General features: G+C 36.1%; 1 long non-coding RNA gene across 1 annotated transcript in view; it reads right to left on the minus strand.

The window, feature by feature from the left end:
• Window positions 1–4,170: 4,170 nt before the first annotated feature.
• The window catches only part of LOC104871000, a 20,920-nt gene continuing 12,692 nt past the window's right edge, over window positions 4,171–12,398 (minus strand). The window contains exon 3 of the long non-coding RNA XR_782689.2: window positions 4,171–4,242. This is a non-coding gene — a long non-coding RNA (uncharacterized LOC104871000). The remainder of the gene's footprint in view (window positions 4,243–12,398) is intronic.

A 12,398-nucleotide genomic window follows, 5' to 3' on the forward strand; every position in this document is an offset into this window, starting at 1 on the left:
CTTTTAGCCCCTTTCTTCCCATTTCACAAGGTCAGTAATCCTATTAGGATCTTATGTACTATTGCAGTTTATTCACACCAGAGAAACTATTCGGTATTTACACATGTGTGACTTATTTATTTCACTTAGGAGTATATCTTCAATATGTATCCATTTTCCTGTGAATGAATCTGTTTTCTCATTCTTTATGGCTGAGTAATATTCCATTTTATAGAAAAACCACATCTTCCTTATCCAGTTTCCAACTGATGGGCAAATGGGCTGTTTCCAAGTTTTAGCTATGTGCACCCATGTTTATAGCGGCACAGTTTGTATATGGACCTTTATATTCATCAGTCCATTCTCACCTATAGGCATTTAGACATGTCGCTTCTGTCCTGAGGCCCTGGAATTCAGTCACTGTTATTTTTTTTTTTTGGCCTTCATATCATAGATTTATTAGTAACTTAACTATAGACCTTACAGTCTGTTCTATTGTTGCTGCTGCCACTAGTCACCACTATTTCATGAATATCATAGCATGCTCAGTCATCAAATCATATGTTATTTTAGTAGTGTGCATGTTTATGTGGTTCTTTCAAGGAAGGCCAGATACTTGAAGTATCTGTTTCCCCTTCATTTCCAGGCCAGCATGACAGTATTTCTGCATATATTTCACTCAGTTCTCTCGAGAAAGTTTATTAGCCATGCCTTTTGTTAAACCTCAAGTTAGAAGTTACAAAATAACAGTTTTGATCTTTATAAGAATTTTTTAAATAATAGGACATCATATATGAGTAAATAGTACTGCTAAATGTTCCTAGAGTTATAGGGTGTTTTGATAAAATCTCAATATTGCATTAGAAAATCATAAGGCCACACAATAAATCAGTTCTTGTAACGAGTATCTTTAGAAATGTTCTTTTAACTACCACATTTAATAAAATAACAGATACTTTTAAAGCTGAACATTTTAATTATCACCTGAAAGATTGTTATAAGGAGATAAACATGTGGATGTCCTCTTCAACAAACTGACAGTTTTCATACTCAGAATACTTTAGCAGCAGTAATCATAGTTAAATTATGTCAAACACGAAATTAGCCTAAATCACACATTTTCATTCATTTATGAATTTCCCCTCTGAAGTGGGATGAACACAATTAAATCTCTAATAGGAAGGGTAAGCCATAAAAGGACTTATGCACAAGAACTCCAATTTTGTTAAACTGCCAAGGACAGACAAGCAATAGATTTTATTGAAGAGATGGTGATAAAATAGCCGTTTGCCTTATCATAGTCCTTTATGAGTTTATTCATCAATATCTTGCAACTAAATATGATTTAATGTGTTTCTTCTGCACATGTTCTTCCAGGATTTAGATCCTGACTTCGTTCTAATATGGGATACATATTCAAAAGCAACATATGCCATGTATGCTAAATACAATGAGAGTAGAAAAAATATTTGAAATAATGGTAGCAATGATGGGGCTTTTCTATATCTATATAGTACTATGTGACAAGCACTACCTTAGGAGCCTTCTAATGTATTATTACAATTAATAACATGACAAGAAGTACTGTTCATTACCATATTTTTAAAGATAGAAACTACACCTCTGAGGCTCAGTAATTGTGACACTTAATCTTGACTGTCAACTTGATTGGTTTGAAAAATGCCTAGGAGGTGAGTTTCTGCCACCTTTCATGTTACCACATGGAGGAAGAAGCTTTCTACCCTTGTAAACCCTTGGGAGATGGATTCAAGCCATAATCCAACCACCCAAGTCTGGAAGTGAGCTTTGCAGAGATTAATATTTGAGAAGAATTATTCTAGCCCTACACAAAGCTATGATGCTTCTGTGAAAAAAGTAAAGAGATCTAATGGGATCAGCTAACACACACACACACACACACACACACACATTATATATATACATACATACATTTTTTTTAAATCAGGAATCAAACTCAGGTCCTTACGATTGTGAAGAAGGCAGCAGAACCACTGAGCTACATCCCTGGCTATTTTTACATTTTATGGAGATCTTTTAGATGATGGATTTGGAAGACAACCCACTGACTTCATCTCCTGCTTTGTCACTTTGCTGTAAGACTTGGTGATCACTGCTTTACTTTCTGTCAGTTTCTTTATCTGGCAAGGGGAAACAACCATAGCATCTGGCTTAGAGTTGGTTTACTTTAAACTGGGTAATATCTGCAAAGATTAGACAAGTGACTAGTTCTCACAAGCGGCCAGGGGTAACTGAACTGAATTATTTCACAAATATTCTCCATCTCCTATAAGTTCGCACCTTTGGTTTCAAACTTCAAGTTACTATGTCCTTCTTGTAAGAAAATATATGTAATTAACTAATACTTTGATCATCGTTAAAGTCTCTGAGTTTTTAATTCAGGCTTTTCTTCTCTTCTTGTCTTTTTCTCTTTCCTTTCTTCCTCCCTTTTTGTCTTTTTTATTCTTTTCATTTTCCCAAGTTAGATGCCTCTTTTTCTCTCTCCACCCTACCCACAACTGTTCTTTACGGTATCAGCTCTGGAATATTTTGAAAGAAATGTGGAAACGTCTGGCTCTGTTTTGTGATCCTGTTATAAGCCAAAGCTAGAAGTATGAGTAGTACTGCAGCATCTCAGAATTAAATAAATACACATTATACATACCCAGTGGGCTAAATCCATTATTCCTTTTAGAGTGGAACGTGTCCGTGGGAACTTGGAGAGAGAGAGTAAAGCAAAGCCAACAATAGCCTGGGCTTTGAAGTTGGGAGTTGGGGCTGCAAAGCCTAACTCTGCAAACCCTCACTGCTCACGAGGCCAACAGTAAGTTTCCTAATTGCTGTGAACATTAGGTTATTCGTCTGCAAAGCCTTTCACAGCTCCTGCATATGTTCCAACACAATGCGTGAAAAGTGCTTAGCGCAATTCCTCATTCTCGGTAAAATCTTAGAAATGCTAGCTCTCCTCCTCGCCCCTTTTAGTGTTAATAACAGTACTTCCTACTCAGTGAAGTAGACAAAGACAACTCACTCTCAAAAGGGCAAAGCCTAGATAAACAACACCAACTCTTCTTAAAACTAGATTTTGCCCTTTTCTCCTAATCTGTGGTCCCTTTGTTGATCTTTTGATTGAAATGCTTTCTCCTTTGCACACTACTCCTTCATCTCACCTTCTTTTTTCTTTTTCTCCTCTCATTTCTTCTTTCCTTTAATCTGCTTTTCCTTCTTTCCACTTCATCCAATGCTTTTAAGTTTTTTCTTGTTTCTAAAAAACTTGAGTTAAAATTTTCCATGTTTTTCTAGGAAAAAATTAATTTTCTGTGTGGATGTAATACTTTATGTGTTATGCGTGCGAGCTGACAGTTTTGATATTTTGGAGATTTTCAAATATTCATAAACAGATCACCCATCTTCAGTCACAGACTCATATCCATGGCTAAGAAGTTTCCATTGTCTCAATTAGATAAAAATAATATCTCTTGTTTTAATGCTTTCACAATTTCATTGTTATACCCTTTTCTGTGTTATACCATATTGTAAGAGACATTAAAACTCTATTTTTCAGAATACTTGGTATCTTTCTAATAAGTAATTTTATTTTACCTTCAGGTATTTTTATACTCTTTTCTTTATACATATTATGTTCAAGAAAATCTGGTACTATATTTGTGTAAATCTAATTCAATGTTTTTAGTACTTAGGATTAACTCTTTATCTAATTTTTAATGGATGATGGGTAAAAATATCCACCTAATTGTAGTTTTCTCCTTTTTCACTTGTGTGTGCATTTTTTTTTCTCTTGGTACCTGGGATTGAACTCGGGTATGCATTTGTATAGGCATTTTTAATAATTAGAGTAAAATGTGTCATTTCATATTATAAAAATAAATATGTAAGATGAATTTCTATAGAAAATGTCATCCTCATGTCCTTAGTTTTATGAGGAAAACGTCTGTTATACTCTCCATTTATTATTTGTGGCTAATAATTCTAAAAAGCTCCAAATTAAAACCAAATGGCTTCCTAGGCAACAAGAGGTGAAATAAGCGCTAGCGTGTGGTGTAGAACTTTTGCTCAGCAGGACAAGCAAGGAATTCCCCTTGGGCTTTGCAGAGGTTCTTTCTTAAGCAACAAACATCCCAATGTATATTTAAGGTAAGTAGAGAAATTTTTGAATAGGAAGGAATCTTCCTTTGCTGCTGTCACTCTGCTCTCTGAATGCGCCCTGGCATTCCTCAGATCCACCTGAAATCAAGAGCAGTCACTTGAGTGAGTGAACCACTGCTTTACCCATAGAAGGCGATAACATATTTTGTGTGATGCTTTATTAAAAGTATTGTTAATCATGTCATTAAAATAAAATTAGATAATGAAATCAAGTAAAAATCTATTGGAACTTGTGTAGAACATCTAAAAACAATGACTAACCTTTTAAACTACTGTTTCCACCACTAGGATTCCCTCAGGACTTTTCAGGTAGCTCTGTTTTGTAATTATGCAGAAATCATCCACCAAAAGCCTTGCCTATTTTGCTTTCCCTGTCTCTCAGAAGCAAAATATCATGGTTAAGTATTAACGCCCCAACTTAGCAACACTTCCTGTAAATAAAGGAAATGGTATCTCATCTCAAGTGCTTCACAGCTACTGCTAAAGCAGTGGAAAATCTGCAGAGGAAATCTTTTGAAATTAATCAGCAGCAGCGTTGGGTGGAGCCCTGTAATAAGTCCTCACTTTTTTGCATTAGTTCTTTAGTCAAGAACTGTGAGACCAGTGCCAACTTGAATGTTGTGAAATGCTGTTCATAGAAAGAAACATAATTTGGTCTTGTATAAGAATTATATATATATATATGGATCACATTTCCATGTGAATTACATAGTTAAAATGGCAATAATAAATACCCACATTAAAAATAAATCATATCACTGTTTATGGTGCTAAATACTACCATTGTATAAAATATTTAAATGATTCCTTTCTCCAGCTATATCTAAGTCTTCCAAAGAAGGAAGTAAAAAAACCATTTATTCTATTATTAAAAATATTGAATACAACTTTTGACAAATTGAGTTCTAATATAAAGCAGGAATTTAAAATTAAACTTTAAAATATATGATTTTTTCTGAAATTTTCAATTGTATAAATGCCTACATCCCTTACCTAATATTTCAATTGCTTAATAATGGCAAATATACTAAAGGTAGTATATCTATTTTTAAATGTGCATTTGAATTATACTGAAGAATGTCCTTGAATGTTCATCTATGAATGAGGTTTGTATAGCTGGATCACCTGTTAGAAATGTGTGTCTAATTATGTCTATTTCAACTTCCCAGAGAATGCTGAGTATAGATAAATCTGAACTCTCAGAAACTGTATTATAGTTGTCCAGAGAAACAAAACGAATAGGATTGAAGATCTTTCTACAAAGGATTTATTCTAGGATTTGACTCAAGGCTAAGCACTGCATGCTCTGCTGTTGGCAAAACTGGGACTGTCAGTGGTATACTTCAATCCGAGTACACAGTTCTGAGAACAGGGCAGCTGAGCATGTATGCTCTGGTCCAGGATTAAGGTCAGCAGATGCTGGATGACATCGTTCAATTAGAAACAACAAGTCCACCCTTTATTTGCCTTTCTGTTCTACTCACATCTAAAGACGGAATGCTGTTCACCCCCATAGATCAAGGCCCTCTTCTTTACTCAGTCTATGGATTCAAATGCTAATCTTTTCCAGAAGTATATTTACAGATATGCCCAGAAAAAAACAGTTATCAGCTATCCAAACATCCCTCAGGTCAGGGAAACTGATGCATAAAATTAACTATAACAAATCCCTACAGTTCACATAGCATTCAGGTAAAAGACAAAATTCTTCCAAGTTGGAAAAATGCAGTGTGCAGCGTTTAGGAAAACATTAAGTGACTTTTTAGGCTTTTTCTGTGAAAAAGAAAAATACATATTTCTTCTTCATGTTATTGCAGGTTATAACAAATCAGTTTGTAACACTGAACCATAGTAATGCTACTTTCACTAGGGCACAGGATTTATTCTTTGACACCAAAATCTTGAAGGTAAAAGCTAAAACCCACTTGGTTTACTGTAGCAATTCCCACAGAAGTTCTTTTACTCAGAATAGCTGAAAGATTTGTTGAGATCATAGATCTTTCTATGGAAAACCAATTGTCCCCAGATGCATGCGGTTTAAAACTTAGACTGTTCTGAAGATGGCCAATGATCGACTCATTGCCATTTACTGACCAAGTCTATCTCCTCACTACCCTGACTTAGCAGCATTTAGAAAGCTGATCATGCTTTCTCTCCAGAGGCTGTTCTGTACTTGGGTTCAGATGCAACACAATCTCTTTGTTTTCCTCGGCATTCACTGAAGGTTCCTCAATCACGGTGACTTGAGTATTCCTAAATCTTTCCAATTTATGAGTGGTGAAGAGGTTTAAGAATCAGTTTTTATCCCCTTTTTCTAGCAGCATTTACCCTCTAAGCTGTTTTGTCATATGGAGTTCAGTGCCATCTCTAGTATGACATTTGTCACCTGTGCACATTTGATCTAGATCAGTGATTGTGAACCTTGTAGAGATGAGTGCCCACACCCAAAACCCGCTAATTTATCACAAAGTGCCAATCCAATACTCAGTTAAACCTGAACACTGAGATTTTTGTTTAGAAAAAACAACTCATACATTATGTTTTGTATTAAAAGAAAAACAACACCCATGCCATAGGTTCACCACCACTGGTCTAGATCACGGTCCCGATTAGCATATGCAAATATCATATGTGCGTGATATATTAGCATATAAATACGTAGCTGACATTTTCACTGGGATATTTAATATGCACCACAAGCTCAACTAGTTCAAAATTAAAACTCTGTGCTCTTTTGCCAAATTTTTCTTTCTACAATCTCCATTTAAAGTCTAGTGCCTCCATTTTCTGGTTGTTCAAGTCAAACACTATGGGTTAAGCTTTGATTTCTTCACTCCGTCATAATCACAACCCTTACTGAATCTTGTCTGCTCTCCCTTACAGGTATCTCTAGGATTCAATGGCTTCTCAGCTGACTTTATCACTTCATCTCCTGACCTAGATTATTTTGCTTGTTTCATAATAGGCACAATAAATGTATTTTGAATTTACACTTAACCATTTGAAAATGTGTCAGATAACTCTTTTTCCTACTTCATTTCCTCCAGTGGCTTCTATACTTTGAATGGCCCTGTATTTTATTTCTCATGTTTCATTGTCATGAGGTCACACCTTCTATAAAATATCTTTATGATTCAAAGGTTCTTTTGAAACCCAGGAGTTCTCTTTCACAAAATAGATGGGTTGTACTTTGCCTGAGACATGTTTTTAGTATGTAGGTCTCCTCTTATAAAATACGTTCTTTCTACTATTTTGTATGAGTCATTTTATGATACAGAAGTAGAATTTGGGTTAAACGTGAATAAGTTTTTTTTTTTTTAATTCTTGTTTGCCCAAGGATCAAGGTGAAAATTTCTACCTTTATTATTACCAAGAATTAGTAGGCTGTGATGTTAAGAATGATATAATTGAGCTGCAAGAAGACAAATGAAGTGCCCGTGTGTAAACACGCCCTGAAATTACTATATATGGGATGGTCCAGAGGCTGCACATAGAATTTGTTTGTCTGCTAAGAACACTGGCTAGACAAGGTCTCTAAAGTCTTGAAGATACACTTTTTGAAGTCAGATCATGATTGAGTCTCATGACCACCGAGCCTAATGTGTGATGCAAGGTGGAGGGAGAAATCAAAATATTATGTAGATCATTAGCAGTTCTCACTTCAGAGGCTGAAACTCTGCCACACGAAGTTAATGCACCTTACAGGTTGAAGGACATCAGGAACATTCAAAGTGACTGAAGAACGTGTGGAGAGCCATCTCTACTCATGTGCTTCAAGTTTAGGGCAGGCGCTTAGAGTTCTAGGGGAAACTTACTTTGTGCCACTATAGTAGAATGAGTGAGCATACGAAATATCATGTTTTTCTGTATTAAATTTATAGTGGGAAAGATGGGATTCAGCAGCAAAGCATGAAGATTTGTTAAAGAAATATTCAATGCAAATGGATATAAATGAATTTTTAATGTCTGGTTCTGAGCACAAATACAGGAAGAATATAAAGCAGAATTAAAGTTTACTATGTGTTAAATTCCTTTGGTTTCAGACCTCAAAGCTTTCCAAGGCCAGCAGACATAGTATTTACAGACCTGCACAGCTTCTCCTATTTCAAGGAAAGGTGGTGCTTGTCACAGAAGGTAAAGTAAAGCCTGGCAAATGAACATCTGAGGACATGCTGCTCTTCCTGAGACTTGGACAAGGGGACTTATGAATAAAATGCAATCAACTACTTGATAGGGTGAGTCCCTCCATGTTGATTTCCTGGAACCCTACTTTGTAAGCCATAGTGAATTTCAAGCACAGAGTATTCATAATCATGCTCCACTGTTAACCCAGGGCCCAGGGGAGATGAGCTAAATCATATCTGGCAATGTTGTAGGCAGCCCCAAAGTATCCACCACCTCCAAGAACAAGCACATAAAGGTTTGAATGGATGAGTGGATTATGTAATAAATACATGAGGAAAGAAATGAAGGGTGCAATACCCCTAATGATCTCACAGCCTATAAAGGGAAGAGGAAGGCAATAAATAACTGTGGCAAGTTACACGCTAAAAGTAAGTCCGGAGTAGTATATTATATCACAAAAAATGGGGCCTGGCTCTTCCTAAAAAAATCACTGAAGGAAGTCTTCATGGAGCGGGTAACAGAGGGTAACGCTTGAATTATCAGTCAACTGTTCACAAATGCATATGCTTATTTGCTACCTCCTTAAATAGTACTGCTTCGTTCTGCTTCACTAGTAATTCATTCGACCATACCTAAGCCCGTCACACAGGTTAAAAAATTGCCTTTATTATTATTTATTTTATATATATAATGAGGGCAAGTTCTCTCACTACAATTACTAATTCGGACCACAAAAAAATTGCCCTGAAATACCATTAAAATGAGGGATATTTAAATTTATTCTTTCTAGAAAATGTGTTGCTTCAATAGAATGGATTTATCTACATTTCTACTAACGTGTCAGACTCTAGCTTCTGTTCCTGACTTTGAGTTTAAGACTAAATGTTAGCTGACATATTGGAATTTTAAAAATTGGTTTCATTGTAATTATTTTGTAAATATAAACAATTAAATTAGATCAATATACATATTCATAAGTCTTCCAAATAAAAACATATGCTTAATTGCTATGCTTTGTAATGTAAAAATGGGCATAATATCTTTTGAAAAGGAAAGACTCATACTGAACCAAGAAGAAAGCAAAATAATTTCTAACAAATACAGGTGTGAAAATACTAATTTGAAAAGTCTGGCTGAGGGTGTAGCTCAGTGGTAGAACCTGGCATGAATGAGGACCTACGTTGTATGACAAACTGGAAAGAAAAAGCTACACCTCATAGTAAAAAGATGATTAAAGGAAACATTTCTGATTGGGAATAAAAGAAATATGAGGCATAAGCGAAAAGATTAAAATGTAAATTTTTTGTCTGTTTGTTCATTTGTTTTGTTTTTTGAGACAGGGTCTCACTATGTATTTGAGACTGACCTGGAACTCACTATGTAGCCCAGGCTGGTCTCGAACTCACAGCGATCCTCCTGCATCAGCCTCCTGAGTGCTGAGATTACAGGTGTGCACCACAATGCCAGGCTAAGATATAAATTTTAATGTAAAAGGTAAAAATTTTAAATGTAGAAGGCACATATAGAAAATGAAGACCTTAAACACTCTGTTCTGCCAGTGTTTCACTGGAGAGTTGTTAGCTATTATATATTCTATTTCACTTCTCCCAGATTTGAATGCAGAAAGTAAAGTTGGAAAATACAGTATTTAAGAGCTCCTATATGTCTACATTTTGCATAATCTCTTATTAGACAAAGTAATGACTTCTTGATACTTTTATTTAAATTTTAGCAAGTAAGTGGGGTCTCTCCAATGGTAAATGCACTTGGGAGTGGCAAAGGTAGACTGAGTATCCTTAAGATTTTGTACAAAATAAAAATGCTAAGTCTAAAACTAAGCTTTCTATTAGATGTCACATTTTCATTCTTGAGTTTTAAAGTCTGATTTTCTACAAGATGCACCCACCTAGGAAAATACTTCTGTCTATACTCAAGGTAGACAATGCTACAAGCAACACATGATTAGAAATTAACCAACTTTTATTCTTGCATTTTTTCCACTTAGTCCAAGCATCTGCAAGAAATAAACGAATATGTATTGGTCTTTATTTTGTCCTAGGACTATTACAGTACTTTCCTACAGTGCCATCCTACTTTTAGAGTCTGTTGACGCTGGTGCCATTGTATTTACACTTATTCTTTTCACAGAGAGGAATAATGAAGCATAATGAGGTGGAAAATCTTGCCTGAGGTTATACAGAAAGAAAAGGAAAAAAACCAAAAAAACAGTATTTAAACATTGCCAGTTTGGTTACAGAGTTCAATCTTTTTAACCAGATGTTTCTTCAATTTGAGTTAATGACTTTCATTTTTTACTTGAATTATTACTTGTATTCTTAGGGTATAAATGCCACCAGCTGCTTTGCATATTTTTAGCTACAGAGGGGTCTATTCCCAATACCCAAGCCCAATACCAGGGCTTATATCATGTACACTCGGAGTTTTCCAAATATTTAGCACAACCATTCTTTTTTACTTTATATCCTGTTCCCTTATTGACTACATAAAACCTTAGTTACGTTTCGGTTATTCCTCCTTTACCGGATGTGACGTGTATCACAGCCTCTTCTCTACTCTCGGCAAGGGAAACCTACAAACACATTGCCTGTGCTGCACATCAGCTGCCCTACGGTCATGGAGAAGACTGACACTGACAGAAGATGGAAGGGTAGGCAGAAGGAGGAGGTTCTATTTCCCATGTGCTGGGAGCAGGGTGCGTAGTAACAGGGGCAGCTACAGAAGGCTGGCACCATATGCGTCAGGCTGCAGCTGCAGCAACGCCAGCCTTCGGGACAAAGGGTCACGGCTCAGGGACACAGGACTGTGGACTACGGGTAGTGAGATCGGCCCTGCTGCTTCTACAGTTTTGTGGATTAGCATTGGGCCACTGTTCTGAATGTCCACCTCATTGTTTTAGCTTTTCAACTTTTTAAAATCTTAGTCGGCTATTCCTAGTATAAAATTCTCCTGGTTTACTTTGCTCTGGTTGGATATTGATTTGCTATACCTCTCCAAGGATATATACTGATTTTTGTGACTAAATCTGACTCTGATCTGTCTTTGACATGGGGAATATTCCAGTATGAGACCACCTCCTACAGTAGGGTTCCTCTGTGAATGAGGAATCGCCATTCTCTCCTGCTCATTTGCATTCATTTAAAACTCAAAGGGTGACTAAATTATAACCCAGTGGTGGAATGGTTCTCTGTCTGTTAACCGCAGCATCCCACTGCAGTTGAGACAGGACACATTACACTCACTCATTTATTCCCACGCTTAACAAATATTTCCCATCCCTACTGCGATTTCCTCAAGTCTTCAGGGAAAGAGTGATAAGACAGCCAAATATACTTTTGTGACACCTACTTTCTATTTTCTGGGGAAGCAGACATTTTAAATAAGTAAATATATTCATAAGCATTCTTTTCCATTCCTAATTCTGTTATACTAAACAGAATGCTTTCTACAGTCTTTGTCTCCAGAAATCATAACCTTGGACTGGCTTTAAAATATCGGACAGACACAAATTGAAGGCATTCTTAGGATTCTGACCAGCACTCCTCAAAACCGTCAAGACCAAAATATGTTAAATGTGTGTATGGAAATGCCAGAATGAAAATAAATATTTTGTAAAATTAATAAGCACTCATTAAAAAAAGAAAACAGGAATGAGATATAGGGAGCAGCCACTACTCACATGGCTGAAAAGGAGCAAACAGCTAAGACAGACTGGGAGGAAGTCCTTTCCCTCAACACCAAGGAATGAAAATTTAAAACCCGAAAACCAAAAAACCAGCCAATGAACAACAACAACGGATGACGAAAACAAAAACTGTCAAGATCTTTAAAAACAATTCAAATCACAGTTTAAAAGCTTCTCTTTGACAGTGATTCTTTCATTTTTTTTAAAGGAGAAATCCTACTCTAATAGAGGCATCAAATAACACATATTATCATAGATTCTGCACGTCGGACTAAAAGATCTGTTCTTGTTACATATTTCAAAGGAAGAATTTAGTGGGCTGGGGATTTAGCTCAGTGGTTCCACCACCTGCCTTGCAAGCACAAGGTCCGAAGTTTGATCCCCGGTACCAAAAAAAAAAAAAAAA

Source organism: Fukomys damarensis, unplaced genomic scaffold, assembly GCF_012274545.1.
Source record: "Fukomys damarensis isolate Sample0158 unplaced genomic scaffold, DMR_v1.0_HiC HiC_scaffold_26, whole genome shotgun sequence".
NCBI classification, from domain to species: Eukaryota; Metazoa; Chordata; class Mammalia; order Rodentia; family Bathyergidae; genus Fukomys; species Fukomys damarensis.